A 17,205-nucleotide genomic window follows, 5' to 3' on the forward strand; every position below is an offset into this window, starting at 1 on the left:
TATGACCACTTGATCAGCATTCTCTTCCTGTTATTTTTAACATCTTCATTGGAGTATAATTGCTTTACAAAGGTGTGTTACTTTCCCTCTCCTTTCCCTCTACCTTGCAATCAGTGGAGTACAGTTTTTCAACTTTCTCTTTCACATATGTGAAGGCATTTATGTCACTCCAGTAACCATGATTGTTTTAAACTAATAGACTAAAGCAATAAACATATGGAAATGCTTTGTTCATATTAATGCTTTTCAAATAAGCATCTGCATCTAAGAGTAAAGGTCAGCATCACCATATGTAACAGATTCCCTATTTTCAGAGTTTTATATTAAGTACAGATGAACCTCAAAGGAGGTAAATGCTTTGACTCTTATCCTATATTCTAAATAAAAGGGAAGTGCATATAGAAAAATAATTGGGGAAAATGATGCTTTATCATTTGTTCTGAGAACTGAATGGTAAATTTCTGATTTCTATAACTTCTTGTTGCTTCAATAGTAGGGTTTTTTTTTTAAAGAGAGAATTACATTTAAGCCATTAGTCTTTCAGTATATTTACATTCTGACAAGGAAATAAACTGGAAATGGGGCAATTACCAGGGTGGTTCTGAGCATAGCCTGATTATTATTACTCCATTTGTCCTTTAAGCCAGACCAAACTCTACAGGCTATTGCCTGGTTTCTAGGGCTAAGGAGTTGCAATAAAAGAGAAAGTAAAACCTAAAAGGGTAAAAACCAAACTGCAAGTACAAGGTGTTCACCATAATGGTTCTAGTTTCTGCAGCAATGGGAGATCAGGCTAATTACTGCAGCAACAATAGGAAATTGCTGGTCGGGGATGCAAGAAAGTGCAGTTAGCACGCACAGCAGGATCCTTCGCATGGAGCTTCGGTATTCTCACGAAAGACCTGGAACAGCAGCAGAATCTTTAGTGGGCATGGTCGGCAAAGTTGCTGCTTTGGAGTCAGCAGCAAGAGGAGCTATCACCACCACCCGTAGAGGTAAAAAGAGGAAAAGGAGAAAAGGGATGCGAAGGCATTCAAAACAATCCACTGAGCACATGTGAGGAATCTGAAGGGGGCTAGAGTTCTTAGACAAGTATGGATTTGTAAACTTATTTTTACTCTAAGACTGCTATGGTGTAAAAAAAAAAAAAAGTGAATAAAACCAGAAAAAGAAGCAACAGCATATCAAAAATAAGTTTTTTTAACAAAAATTGGTCTCAGGAGATTGTAGAAGAAGACTGTATGAGGCTGTGGTGAGGTCAAATTATCTAAAGAATTGGGTAGACGATGGAAAAACAATTATAAGTAGAGAGGGATAAAAAGGAGAAGGCAATCATTGATAGACTAGATAGATAGACAGACAGATAGATAGATGAAAAGTTATCATAAGTATGAACCCATTAAGGGCTTTCCATCCCTGGAAAAGCTATGATCAAGTGATCAAAAACACATATATATCTATGAGGCACTTTCTTTAAATTAGCACTATACTAAGCACTACAGAAGTATAAATAAATGACAGGTACATTCTCCTCTAGGCTTGTGGGTGATAGCTGAGACTGATTAAAGGAACCTGAGGAGTGTACAGACCAGAAAACATGGTAAAGTAGGGCAGATTACAAAGGAGTAAAAATAGAAAATAAAATCTTGTCACAGTAAGGTCAGGAAAAATGAACTTCAAAAGATAGGAAAGGTAAAGTATTCTTGAAATATATAGACCTTACATATAAATAGCTGGGAGCTCTTTTGTTGTTATTAAATATAGAAACTCCCTTAGTCCCTTTTAATCCCTATCTGATCAAAAGCATTATTGAGCCACTGTATAGCCTAAAAAATGTATTTTTAGAATGAAGAGGTATCTGACAATTGGAGGCAAGTTATATTAGTAAGCTTTCTAAAACATAAGTAACATATTGAATCTGAAAAATATGGAGTGGTAAAATTTCAGATGGCATAAAAATTAGGAGGGACAAAAAATAAAATCACAAAACAAGTGTTAATATCCATGAAGAGGACTGAACGCTGGGTAAAAACTAACAAAGATTTATTTTGAAAATTCTGTCAAATTGAATCTCTTTTTATAAAAGTGTCTGATTTTTTTTTTTTTTACAAACATTTACTTTAAGTTCAGCAAATATGTTTCTGGTCCCTTTAAAACTAGATAGTTACCCCCAAACTGGTGCAGTAAAATTGTAGTTCCTGATTATAGGACAGTGGAACCAAACAATAATTTCAAGCATATTTATGGTATTTTTTTAATGTCATAGTACACAATATATTTCAGTTTCGTGACCTCCTCTGAATGTACAATAAGCATTTAAGTAGGCAGCCCCATCTTTCCCAGTAGGAGGAGCAGGAATTTGAACTAAACCAGAACTCTGACCACAGGAACCTGGAAGGCACAGTCTCTAACCCACATACAGGCTTAGCCTCACAATGTAATGAGGGCGCTTGTAATGCAGACAATTCTTCCTCTGAAAACGTAGGCTCATCTCTAAAAACCTCTCCATTTTTCTCTTTACATATTTCTGCTTCAAATACTCTTTTAATAGGATTTTACTCATGGACGTGTCCCTGATGATGGTAGGGAAAAATCCACTTTGTTTCACTTTCTGCAAAAAGTAAGTATTTATCACCATCCCGTTATAAGACTTGTGGGGCATCTTTACAACATGAGAATAAAGTCCTTTGTAACTAAGAATCTTTATAAGCACTGTGGAAGTCTAAGTCCAGCATAGTTAATTACTGAGAAGTTTCTCCCATTGTTAGTCATTTTAGTCAAGATTACGTTAGATTCTTAATTTGTTTCAATTTCATAATCACTTCAAAGTTTCCTAGATGTAATTTTTCTTTATTAAATGAACAAATGGATTTGGTTTATTACATGGGAGCTTATATTCTGTAAGTATACTTTGTGGCATTTCCTATCACAGAAGTCTTATGTTTTCAAGAGGAGAAATAGTGTTATTTACAATGAAAAACTAATTCAGATTTATAAAAGTTTTCCAATGCTTTTGAATAATCCTTTAATGTTGTTTTTAAAAATCACATTTTTATGCCTCTAGTGTAAAAGATGGTACTATCCTAGAAAATAAAGAGAACAAGAAACATTAAAAAAATTTACTTTAATGAACAGAGGAGATGCGTCTGTGAATCAGAATAACAATGATCTGAGTTAGGACTTCCAAATTTAGAGAAGGTAAAATGGGAGGTAAACAGGGGACGATGGATGCCTGTGGCTGCAGATCTCAGACTAACTTGGCAGAATTTCCAAAGTGAGTAACAAGCCAACATCTCTCAGCTGAAACATGAGAATGTGTGGGCTAACTGTGGGAACTTCCATGAACTAATATGGCAACAAAAAATCAGGGTAAGACTGAATAAAGAATTCCACTGACATGCCATATTTTCATATAAGCATTTAGTTGGTGAGGTAGAGCAGAAAGATAATGATATAAATGAAGGCAGCCCCACATCTGCTAACTTATGTTGGATGGCGAAAAGAGCTACCCAACAGCACCATGAACTGTCCAGTCCTATAATGAACCTCCTATAAATAACTGGTGCAGAATGAGAACCACACTCAAAAATAAGCCACCGTCAAAAACTAATCAGCATTGGTTCTTACCAAACACGACATCACATGAAGGAGGAAAGGAATAGGAAAAGCAAATAGCAAAGAACACCCACCAAAATAATCTTGCCACAGAGCAGATGACCAAAAATATTGCTATAAATTTAAAACACTTAAAGAAGTGGTAGCTATATAAAGCAACTACTCAAATAAAAGGTACAGAAGATTATAGAACATGAGACTATATAACAAAGGAGTGAAATATGAACCAAAAGAGCTTAGGAAAGTAGTGGAATAGAAAGTAAAAGCATCACAGAGATGAAGGCTACGTTGGCAGAATCACACAGGACAAAATGCTCAAGGAACATGGAGTGCAACATTGAGAACAGCAAGCAAAAGGAAATGGAAATAAAGAGTTAAAGAAGAGTCGCTTGGGCCAAGATGGCAGAGTAGGCAGACTCTGAGCTCACCTCCTCCCACGGGCACACCAAAATTACCACTATTTACAGAGCAACTATAAATGAGAACAATCTGAAGGCTAGCAGAAACGATTTTCCACAATTAAAGATATAAGGAAGGAACCACAAGGAGAAGTGTAGGAAGGGCAGAAACGTAGTCGAGTCAAGACCCATACCCCCAGTTAGGCAACCCACAAATGCGAGGATAATTGCAACTGCAGAGGTTCTTCCCAAGAGTCAGGGGTCTGAGCACCACATCAGGCTACTCCGCTGGATGGGTCCTGAACCAGGAAGATGAGCCCCCATAATGTCTGGCTTTGAAGGCCCGTAGGGCTTGCATACTGGAGAGCCAGAGGACTGTATGAAACAGAGACTCTGCTCTTAAAGGACGCATGCGAAAATCTCACACCCTCCGGGTCCCAGCACAGAGCCAGTAATTTGAAAAGACTTCAGGTCCAACCTACTTGTTGATCTTGGAGAGTCTCCTGGAGAGGCAGGAGGCAACTGGAACTCCCCCTGGGGACAAAGACACTGGTGGCAGCCATTTTGAGGAGCTCATTCTAACACAAAGACACTGGTGTTGACAAGTGCCATTCTGGAGTCTTCCCTGTATCCTATTAGCACTGGAGGCTTACCCACCTACCAGTGGGCCAGTATCAGTCCCGGCAACCCCTGGGCCTTGCACCCAGCTGCTCAGGGACCTGGCTCTTCCCACCAGCAGACTGGCACCAGCCTGAGACCCCCCACTCCTGGGTAGGTATCTGAAAAAAATGAAAACACTAATTCAAAAACATAAATGCACCCCAATGTCCATAGCCGCATTATTTACAATAGCCAAGATATGGAAGTGACCAAAGTGTCCATCAGTAGATGAATGGATAAAGAAGTGGTAGTACATATATACAATGGAATATTTCTCAGACATAAAAGATAATGAAATCCTGCCATTTGTAACAACATGGATGGACCTGGAGGGTATTATGCTAAGTAAAATAAGTCAGACAGAGAAAGACAAATGCCATATGATTTCACTTATATGTGGAATCTAAAAAACAAAACAAATGAATAAGCAAAACAAAACAGAAAGGGACTCAGATACTGAGAACAAATAGGTGGTTGCCAGGGAGGAGGGGAATTGGAGAAGTAGAGAAATAGGTGAGGAGATTAAGAGGTACAAACTTCTGGGTACAAAATAAATGAGTCATGGGGATAAAATGTACAGCATGGGGAATATAGTCAATAATATTGTAATAACTTTGTTGGTGACAGATGGTAATTAGACTTATCATGATCATTTTGTAATGTACAGAAATATCAAATCACTATTTTGTGCACCTGGTACTAACTAGTGTAGTAGGTCAATAATACTTCCATTTAAGAAAATAAGGATATGTAATCACAATATTCTAAGAGGTTTTACAGAGAACAATATTTACACTGTTATAATGATGGAAACACTAATTATTGATATAATTTAAAATATGATAAAATTTGGGAGAGAGGATGAGGAAGGGGAGGTGGAGGTGTTAAATCTTCATGTCTCTTGCATTTATACATTTAAAAAATGCTTCTTTCATTTCTTTTTATTGTATCTATATGAGATGATAGATCTTAACTAAACTTATTGTGATAATCATTTCATAATATTTGTAAACCAAACCATCAAGCTATACACCTAACACACACTCATATATGTCAGTTATTTCTCAATAAAACTGGGGAAAAAAAAGAGTAAAGAGGACTACAGAAAAAATAATTACTATGGAATTGAACATATACATAAATGGTTCCCCTAAAGGTGAGAATCAAAATATGACACATAAAATTATTTTAAAATATAATGGGAAGAAGCTTTCCAGAAATTAAAAAAAAAAGATAATAAATCCAGAGATAGAAAGAACACAGCATATCCCAGGGAAAAAATGGATATAAAATATCCAATTTTATTATAGAGTAGTAAAATCACTTGACTTCAAAGGTAATAAAAGAGTCCTTTAAATGTACGAGTATAAAAATCAAGATACAGATAAATGGCAAAACATCAAGCTAGTCTCCAAAAGTTCCACAGGAACACTAGAAGACAGCGGAGTAATGCCTACAGTGTTTTCAAAGAATGAGATTATAACTCAATTTTAAACCCACCCAAATTCTCATGTAAGAATAAAAGCAACAAACTAAACCTGCAAGAACTCAGCATATATAGTGCCTTTGAGTTATTTTGAAAAACTGCTCAAGAGTAAATTTCAGCCACCCAAGAAATAAATGGAGACACAGTGGCAAAAAAGACTGGTGATGAATCTTAATTTCCTTCAACTCTAGGCCTAAGACTAAATAGTTACAGAGATCATAGTTACAGACAAAATGTGAAAGTTATCCGTCCTGACAGGATTCTTTCACTTGCTTGCTCTCTTTCTGTATTAAGTAGAAGCATGTCTTCCATCTGTAGAAATCCTGTACATCAAAGATGAAGAAGCAGTGAGATATATTAAGACAGAATTATAAGGAGGTCATATTCTTTTCAGATCACCAGGAAAGTAAAGAAGGCCTGTAGGGCTCAGGTTGGAAGCTCTTACCCAAAATAAAGCCTGTGTATTTGTTGGTGTGTCCTGTATACTCTTTCTCAGAAACTGAGCCTGGTGATGTAAGGCATCCCCATATAAAGGAATTTTCTAGAACACAACTTGCTTAGTTGTGAACATACTCTCCTATTGATTGTCTCCAGGGATTAAGAGAAAAAATACTCCCTTTACTAGGGATCCAAAATTGAGTGGACCACTAGTTTCGTAAAAGCACTTAACATAGTAAATACAATTGAATCTTCTATTAAAACCACATGAGTTTAAACATCAATTTCAGCAATCTTTAAAGTTATATTTATATAGAAGTCATGAGGATAAATATGTGCTGATCCTAGACTATCTAGGAATTTTCTTGGTTTTTAAAATTAATTTATTCTCAGCACTTTTTTATATACCAAGTTTCTGTTTGGCCGTTGCCACCTGAGTTCTGATTAAATATATATTCATTATCAAGATACTGAATTATATTTATCAATCATTTGCTATATGCCATTCATTATTCTAAGTGTTTATATGCATTATCTCAATTAATTCTCTTCTTTGTGAGGTAGTGACTAGTATTAAGCATATATTACAGATGAGGAAAATGAAATACACTGCACAGAAAAATGTGATATAATGTGTAAAAAGTGTATATGAAAACAATTTTGAAGGAATTGTTTAAACTAAGGTTCAGTAGCTTTAATCATAAGGTAGTGATAATGATCATTATATTGATAATGATAATAAAAATAATAACAGTGTTGTTTTGAGGATCAATGCACATAATGCTCATAAAAATGCCTTAATTATAAAGCATTATACCAATTTATCAATAACATTATTGTTGTTATTAGGTGGTAAAAATTCTCCATTTGATCACCTCATTTATAACTAACGTTATGCATGGCTTTTATATTTTTAAACTCAACAGGGTTATACTATTTTTCAATAGAACTACAAATCACTAGTTCCTCTCTATAAAATGCATCTAAAAATCTGGTTTCTGAATGTTCCAGGGAAGGAGAGTTCAGATTAGCCTCTCAAGGGATCTTTATCTCAGAAATGTTAAGGACCACCGGTAGTGGAATGAATTACCTCAGCAGCTGTTGGAGGGAGGTTTTAAATCATAGGAGCTATGGATTTTAAAAGCATGTGCTAGCAAATTCAGATTTATGTTATCTCCGTTGTCTATTGGTCCCTTGACTTTTATCTCTTTCCTAAAATAACTGTATGGACCTAAGAACAACCCCAAGCATAAATGATTCAAACCAATTCATTAGAAACTGTTTCTCATGGTTACAATTTGAGTACAAAATATTCCAGCAGTCAAAATAGAGCTTTTCAAACATTTTACTTGTTTACAATTTATAAGAGATTTATAGGAGTTTGCTTCTTTGTTTTTAATAGTAATTTATTTTTCTCTTGTCTCCTAAAACATCCTTCTTTAAAATGAAGTCATATTCCAGATAAATTTTGAATACTTCATCTTTCAGGTATTTTTTTCTACTTAACCTTATTCTTTCTTAAGCAGGCATTAAGGGAAAAAAAGCTTGCTTTTCCAGGGGGAAGCAACTTAGCACGTAAGGTTTCCAAAAGTATTACTAATGCAGGGAGAATTGTAGCATTGCCTGTCAAGCCTACAGATATTTAGAAATAACAAGAAATAGGATGAGACTCAGTCTCCTTTGTTCTGAGAAACTAAGTCTATATCTCAAGGTGATACTAGCTTCACTCTATTGTACTCCATCTTCGCAATTTCTTGATTTAGATTATACAGCTTTGATCTCTACATTTCTTTCCCTCCCATTCTGGTATATCTTATATGGGCATAAAATCCCCTTTAAGTGGCTGACTGCCAGGACTAGTTTCCAAACCCTTGAATGTTTTTTTCCTCAGTCTCATGCTTTGAATTTGGAAGTGAAATCCATTTGTTTCAGCTTGTTCATTTGTTTTCTTTGGCCTGATGCAGCTTAAGTGCCATTAAGTGTTTCTATGATGTCTGAACAGGAAGGAAGACGAGAAGTACAAGACATATTACAAGCAGAGAGGGAACAGTAATGTCACAGAATTCTAGAATGCAGTCACACACATCATGCCCAATATTTTCCTCCCCCCTATTTACCATGTACCTTCAAATTCTTTTAGGACATACTCAATTCTACCTTCACTAATGGAATCTTATTCATAATCAAAAGAAAAATTTAATATTAAAATATCTGTCAAAGCAAAACTGTTATTTTCACTTAATATTGGAGAAAATTTCAAGGCCTTTCTTTTTTTTTATTATAGATAGTCCTTGTCTCCTAATTCTATTAAGATGAGTCTTATTTAAAAACCTAAATATAAAAGTTTCAATAGATTGATGGCATTAATGGCTCCAATTTTTTACCTCTCCCTTCATTCACACTCTTGCTATATGACTTTGTATGTCTTCCCTCAAACAAAGACGGAGTATATTTCCCTTGATTTTGGATTCAGGTATGTGATTTTGTTTACCTCAGTGGGAGGCTAGCAGTGATGGTGCACTCAGGGCTTGAAAAAAAAAAAGCACTTAAGTGTCTGTCATTGCTCTCGCACTTCTACCAGCTATGAACACAGCCAGGCTAGTCGGCTGGTGGTTGAAAGACAAGTGTAGCAGGACCACATCACCCTAGTCATTTCGGCCAAGGACATCCTACATCAGTCAAAACTAGTCCATACCCAACGTGCAAGTGAGCCAGCTATGATCAGCAGAGCTGCCTTTTCACTCCAGCTGACTGCAGGTGCACCAGCCAGCCCAGCCAAGAGCACCTGAACACGTTAGTGTGAGATAAATAAATGTGTATTGTTTTATTCCTTTAAGATGTCATAGTTGTTTGTTATGCAATATTATTGTGATGATAGATAACTGGCATATATGTGTACAGACATAATATATGCACATATATAAACATATGCATACACAGTAGTATAAATACCTAGAAATGTGTTGGAAGGTAAAAATATGTTTCTGAATAGTAATGTGCAACATTTACATATATGTGAATAAATTTTATGATAGATTTAGAAATTTTAAGGATACAGTTACAAAAATAAACCATATTTCCTAAAGCCATTTTACCTAAAACCCCTTTGCCTAAAAGGAGTTTTCCAAATATTCAAACCCCTTTTCAATATGTTTGTGTGTATTTGAATGATTTATTTTTACTTTTTACATTATGGGCAAATTTTAGCATTTTCATTATTTAGTTCTTAGAATATTTTTATCTTAATTTTGTATACTTAATAAATACTAGATATGCAACACTTTGGGAAAGCTGGAAATATTTTAAGGTTTTATTTAATATATTATTCATTTTTGAATATGTTAACACCTAGTTAGTCAGAAAAAAAAAAAAAACACTTTTTCAGTTAAAAAAAGGCTAGCAATCAAATCTTCCCAATAATACTAAGCTATTAAATACAATCAACTGTGGGATGTGCGATCTTGATACAGTTTAATTATGGGTCATCCTATGAATTATCTTGTATTTCTTAACTCAGTGTTTCTCTACTGAATAAATATATTGAAACACCTTAATCTCATGTGACATGCTGTGAACCTGAAATATCTTAAATCTTTCAAAAATGAAATATTTCAAATTAGTCTTTTAAGTGTTCAAGACAGATATAATGGGAAAAGAAATAAACAACAATATAAAACAATCCCATCTTCATGAAAATGCTGTAAATTTGATAAAGATGTACTATAAATATTTTTAAATATGTTAAATGTATTGAAGGTGAACTGAAGCTTGTTGGGTTGGCCAAAAAGTTCGTTCTGGTTTTTCCATAAGATGTTACGGAAAAACCCAAATGAACTTTTTCTCCAACCCACAGTATTTCTCCTTATCTCATCCTGCCACCATCAATGTGGTCAAGAAAACAACTTAGGAATTAGAAAGAAGTAATTATGGGTACGGTACCATTTAAGTTTGATGAATGCCAGAAAATAGGGAACAAAATAGATCCTTAACTTAAAGCTAAGGTGATTATTTCACACACTGACACACGCATACACACACACCCCACAGAATCAGAGTACATTCATCCCTAGGAAGAACATAAAATTCTCATGTAAAGTAGACAAGGAAATACATAAAGTCATCCTTGTTTGTCAAAGTATATTTTATTTTAGAGGCTGAGAAGAAAGCCAGATGATGTCCCTATTCAGAGCCCTCCTTTCTTTCTTCCCTTACTGTTTGCCGTTCATCAGGCTGGATTGTTTCCACAATGGAAAACTCTTATAAATTGTAAAATGTTGTACAGGTGTAGCCTTTTCAACTTGCATTGCAATTATGGAATTTAACCTTAAGGTATGTTGAGTTTTGCTTCTCCTGAAGGAATGGTACTAAAGAAGTACCAATAAGTGTTGGAAAAAATTCCAATTAGGCCCATTTTACATGGTGGCATGGTCTGAAACTCTCTCATCATCTGATTTAAAATGTTTATGAGAGATAACGCTAAATGGCAAAAAATGTGCAAGATAACAAAAAATAAAGCTTAGAGAAGATGGCCTTGAGAGGGAGGGGTGGGGAATTCCACTAGGTGCAGTATCAGTAGAGTTAGACTGAAAAACACAACTGAGCCACAAGCCAGGAAGCTACCTGAGGCCACACCAATAAAGAGTGCTACAGATCCACTGCAACAAATGAGGCATTGGTGCCAATTACTGGGCTTTCCAGGCAGAATTCCTGATATAACCGCCTGAATGTAATTTGGTTACACTCCCACTGAAGTAGACAGTGCCCTCAAGTGGACACTGGTCTCAGAACAAGCCTCAGTAGCGCCACCCTACCCCCCTATCTTGCTTGAGTGGTTCTGCAATTCATACAGCCACTTTGCTGTATACACATTGCAACTGCTGACAAGCCCACCCTCAACTCAGAGACCAGACTGCTGAGAGGCAGCCAACACGGGGTAGTCAGTGTCAGCAGAAACTTCCAACCAAAACCACACGTGCACAGCGCAATGACCAGAAGCAGGTTTTATCATCTCAGTTTTAAACATTCTATGTGCCTTCTAGAAAGGCAAAATGGTTCAGGGACTTTCACGAGACAATTAGAGAGATGTTTAAGGGTAGAAACTTGTGACTAGTGTATACATACGTTCTGGATATCTATGCACAGCATAGTAATCATAGTCAACAATACTGTATTACAAACTTCAGAGTTGCTAAGAGACTAGATCATAACTGTTCTCACCACAGAAAAGGATAATTACGTGACCTAATAGAGGTGTTAGTGAACACTGTGATGGTAATCATATTGTAATATATAAATGTATCAAATCAACACGTTGTATGCCTTAAACTTATACAATGCTATATGTCAATCATATCTCAATAAAAAGAAAAAGAAGAAAACGGAGAGGCAATAACTAGAGAGAAGTAGGGAACACTGTTTTTCCACCATGAAAATAAGCAGAAAGGATTTTTAAATGTATTTTGAGTAGAACTATAACCTTATGATTACCTTTAAAGTCAGTGATTGAGCGACTAATACCATATAAGATATGAGTAACAGAAGGATTGTAAAATAAAGGATAATTCCAAGTAAAATACATGTTTAGTACATCAAATAAATTACATAGTTTAAACATAAATAAATAGTTTAGCAGTTCATTAAGTTAAAAATTAGGTCCCTTCCTGTCCCCACTAAATAAATATTAAACAAACATTTAAAGAATATCCATTTGAAATGACAATAAATCATTAGCTTGCTCAATGAAGTGCCATATTCCAGGCAGACTCTGTAGTCCTTGACTAAGCATGTCCAAACCTCTGAGCTAGGATAGCAGCTACAGCTGTAAATAAGGTATATACATTTAAAATCAATAAAACACTGAGAACCTGTCTTTTTTTCAGTGTCTGTCTCTAGTTCAGGAATCCTGTGGTTGTTCTTGTCACAAAATTTTTTTTAAATTCCTCTTTCCTACAAGGGAAGTCGTTTTTAAACTTGTCATTCAAAGCCTATAAGCACCTGGGTACATAAATGATGAAGGTGTGAACAAATATTATCTTGCAATACATAGTTACTTAAAAAAAAAAAAAAAGTAGATAGGCAAAGGCAGAAAGAAAAAGAGCCCTGGGAGCTTTCCTTGACAGAGAGGATATATGCATAAAGCAATTATACAAAAAAACGAAACAAAACAAAAACAAAAAATGAAAACAAACAAACAAACAACATAAAAAACAAGAACAGCCAGACGAAATAAGATAAATATAATCTAGGCACCAGAATTAAGACAAAGATCTGCTCCACACAATGGCACTTCCCAAATCTAAATCTGACAAAGGGAACAGTCAAGGGGACAGGGAAAGAGCTAGGCTGGGGCAGTCATACATGTTAGCAAAAATAAAATAAGATTAAAATAAATTAATTAAAATAAAATAAGCCTAGATGACATCTCATTGTTCAACTATTAGAAGTAGATTTTCCATAGCTCAGGGGAAAGAAAGTATTCTTTCCATAGCTGGAAAGGAAAGATATGCTTTTGAAAAGGATTTATTATATATTAATTTAAAATTAGGTTAATCTTCTTGGGAAATCAGGATTGCTGTTGCTTCTCATGGTGAGTAATTGCTTAGAGTTACTCATAGTTACCATTTTGTTGCTTTTCATTCCTTCCTCATTTCCATGTTTCTATTTGGAATCATTTCCCTTTAGTATCATTCCCTTAGTATTTCTTGTAGTGCTGGCCTCCCAGGGCAGAATTCTCAGAATCATTGCCTACAAATATTTTTATTTTACCTCTATTTTTGAAAAAAACTTTTCACTGAGGAAAGAGTAATTCTAGGTTGGCAGTTTTCTTTCTTCCAACATTTTAAAGATGCCATTCCATTGACTGACCTGTGTTGATCCTCTTGAGAAGTCAGTCATTAGCTTTATTATTGATCTTGTGAAGGCTAATATATATTTTGTCTCAGGTTTCTCTGTTCTTTATATTTTCCCCCTATCTTTGGTTTGAAACAGTTTTGCTATGATACAGCTGCATGGTTTCTGGTTGGTTTATTTTTCCATTTTATCCATGCTTGGGTTCACAGCTCTTCATGAATGTTTAGCCTGATTACTCTCATCACTTTTGAAGTATTCTCAATCATCTGGTCTTCCAATCTTGCTCTGCTCCATTCACAGTTTCTCCTTCTATTATAAAAATTACATATATAGGAACTTTTTATTGTGTTCATGTATCTTTTGTGATCTTTTTGTATTTCCCATTCTTTTACTTTCTCTGCTTCAGTCTTTCTTGTCTTTCTAGACATATATCCTTTTGTCAGATGTGTCAATCTGCTGTTAAACACATCTATTGCATTTTTATTTTAAATTATATGTTTAGTTCTACAATTTCCTTTTGTGGATTTCAGATCACTGGTTAAATTGCCTGTCTCACCCTCTATTATCTTGAACATATTACCATAAATTTAAAGTCTTAGTTTTCTATTACAAGAGCCTGCATTAACCATAGGGGTAATTGCTATTGTTTATCTTTTTCTCTTGGACATGTTTCTTGGTACACTTGGTAAGTTTTTTGAAATACAGTCATTGTGCATGAAAATTTTGAGAGGCTCTGGATGACGATATGTACCTCCAGAGACTCTTACCCTCATTCTCCGGCAGCCAGCCAGAGTGCTGACAGACTGTCTCAATCTAGGTGACTTGAGGCTGTTTTTCAGACACTGTAAGGTTTGAACTCTATCTCCTAGCATGTAAAACAACCACCCCTCTCCCCAGAGGTTCCTTACTGAAAGCCTTTGATGTTCAACAAGGTTTTTCCATTTGGGATATTCATTACTCCAATTTTTATCTCCCCAACAAAGAAGTGAGACTACTGAAATATTTGCTTGATTTTTATTTTTTGCTTAATTTTGGATCTCTTGCCCTGTGTAGCTTACACATCAACAAATACCTGCAGGAGAAATAGCCCACTTCTCTTTTACCACTTCTAAGACACTTCCTTGTACCCCATTTATCTCCAGAATCTTGGACCCTCAGGTCCTGGCCTCCCTCACAGGTCTATACATCTACTTTTGTTTCCTAAATCCCATGGGATTGCTGAAAGTCCTGCTGGCTTTGCTGCCCCTTAATATTTTCCCTAAGCCTTTCACTCTACCAAACTTAAAAATTGGCACACAGACCAAGAGTATCACCACATGCAGAATGTTGGGCTCAAATCAATAAGCCTTTCACCTCTAAAGATCTTGGGCCAAGTCCTGGATGCTGAGAAGCTCTGCAACACCTTCAAAAAGGTTGTGGTTTGGATATACGTGTGTGCATTGTATTCATTTTCTGATTTTTCTCAATGGGGTAATCATCTGCCATAATTTCCTCCATCATAGCCAAAAGCTGACGTCCCAAATTACTTGTGGGAGTTACTTGTACCACAGATCAGAAACAAGAGAAAAAGTGGATGGCTACCCCAAAACTGTGAAAAGGAAAGAGAGGTTGTAAATATGGTAGCAATTTCCAATTAGACCTCTTACCCAGTGGTGAAGGTTATAATCTTTGATGCTGTCACATTATGCCATATCAGCTACTTGATTGATGGGTTGAGCCTATCAATTAGTTGGGTATTTCTGATTTATATATTCATCTGCCTAAACATCCTGAACAAGAAAATCTCTTGAACTCCCTTGAGCTTCGCAATGTGTTCACTAATTGATGGTTATTTAATGAACATTAGTAGTTTATTCACACACCATATGCTAACAATTTAAAATCCTTGTTGATCAAACCATGTAACAGTAAAGTCAAGAGAAAAATCCCACCTGCCTTCTTGACTCCTAATACTTTATTCATGCAATAGGAAGTTGTCTCTAAGTGACATGTCATGAGGGTGTTTATTTATTGTTTTCATGAAAGCAACTTTATTTTCAAATAAGTGGGCATAAAAGAGCTACATTTTAAAAAGACAAGTTTGCTTCCCTTTTGCAATTTTGTGACAGAATTATAATGCTTTCCTCAAATTCAGAATTGTTGCATGCATTCAACACTTTGAAAACAAATTCCACTCAGTAATGTGTTACTCTTTGGTAACCTAAAGCATACAATCACCTAGTCAATGGAATGGTTAATGGAACTATAACCATGGACATGAAATTATATTTGTGAAAATATGAAATTCCTAATAAGTTCTATCACTGCTCAAGGGCATGTAACCTACTCAACTACCCAGAGTTCCTCCCTTTCCCTTCGACTAGCATGTCCTGGCAGAGGCATCTCACTGGGATAATTTCTTAGTTTCTTGATACCATAAGTTGTTGGATTTTCCTATAATTTTTATTTAATGTTTATAGAAGTAGAAAGCGCCTATCTAAGTAAGTCTTAAGAGGAGATATAAATCAGGTCTTGGTGTTTTAAGCTTGGTTAAGACATCTTCCCCTGCCCTCTTCTGTGAAAGTCAGAGTCGTATGTTTGCTTCCTCAGGTAATAGAATGATGCTCTCTACCCAACTGCTTACCCCCCCACCCCCAAACTTGCTCCTGCTTTGGCTTTATTTTTCAACAAAGAGAAAGTGTTTCTTCTACCACTTTGTACTCACTAAGTACACAACATGTCTGTATTATCAAAATCTCTACCCTAATTTGTGACTAAACTTGTAGAACTGTTAAATCTGTTGATGAAAATTCATTAATAATCAAGTTAAGAGGAAAAAATGGATTTTATTTGAGCCAAATTAAGGATTATAAACTGGAAGACAGATTCTCAGAAAGCCAAAGAAATGAAAGTCGAAGGCACAGTCATATACATTTTCAAGACAAAAGAATGTACATCAAAATGACATTGATATTTTACATAAAGTTCACCAAGGATACATAGTCCAGGTAAGCAAGTACAAAGCAAGCAACAAGTCACCATGACCCCCTACAGAGCTGTGAAAGAATGCTATTCTTCTGAGAATTTACATTGCTAGTGTCAGAAAAAAAGGGGGGTAAAGATGATCTTTACAGTTGGGCAGTCACTCCTATCTTTGAGGAGCTCTGGTTAATGCATAGTGCAAATGCACACTGCACGTTAGGGATGGAGAGAGGAGGCCCAAACAAACACACAGAGATAATTTTATGTTTAAGTTTTCTTGTCCTGCCTTAAAATATAAATTTTATTTCATCAAGTCAAAAATTCATCATAACCACTGCACACCTACTAGAATGGCCAAATTCTGGAACACTGACAATATGAAATGCTGGTGAGGATGTGGAGCAATAGGAACTCTCATACTTTGCTTGTGGGAATGCAAAATGGCACAGCTATTTTGGAAGACAATTTGGCAGTTTCTTTCAAAACGAAACACACTTTTACCAAACAGTCCAGCAACTGCACTCCCTTGTACTTAGGAGTTTCAAAGGAGTTGAAAACTTAAGTCCATGTAGAAACTACACACAGATGTTTATAGCAGTTCTTTTCATAATTGCCAAAACTTGGAAGCAACCAACCTATCCTTCAGTAGGTGAATGGATAAATAAACTGTGGTACATACAGGCAATGGAATATTCAGTGTTAAAAAGAAATGAATTATCAAGCCACGAAAGGATGTGGAGGAACCTTAAATACATATTACTAAGTGAAAGAAGCCAATCTGAAAAGGCTACATATTGT

The 17,205-nt window shown here is 35.6% G+C and overlaps 1 pseudogene across 1 annotated transcript in view; it reads left to right on the forward strand.

The window, feature by feature from the left end:
• Window positions 1–832: 832 nt before the first annotated feature.
• LOC309659564 (14-3-3 protein eta-like) overlaps window positions 833–17,205 on the forward strand; it is a 114,438-nt pseudogene continuing 98,065 nt past the window's right edge. The window contains exon 1 of the transcript XR_014268355.1: window positions 833–995. The product of XR_014268355.1 is annotated as a 14-3-3 protein eta-like (transcript). The remainder of the gene's footprint in view (window positions 996–17,205) is intronic.

Source organism: Balaenoptera physalus (genome assembly GCF_965194825.1).
Source record: "Balaenoptera physalus genome assembly, chromosome: 4".
Taxonomy (NCBI): domain Eukaryota; kingdom Metazoa; phylum Chordata; class Mammalia; order Artiodactyla; family Balaenopteridae; genus Balaenoptera; species Balaenoptera physalus.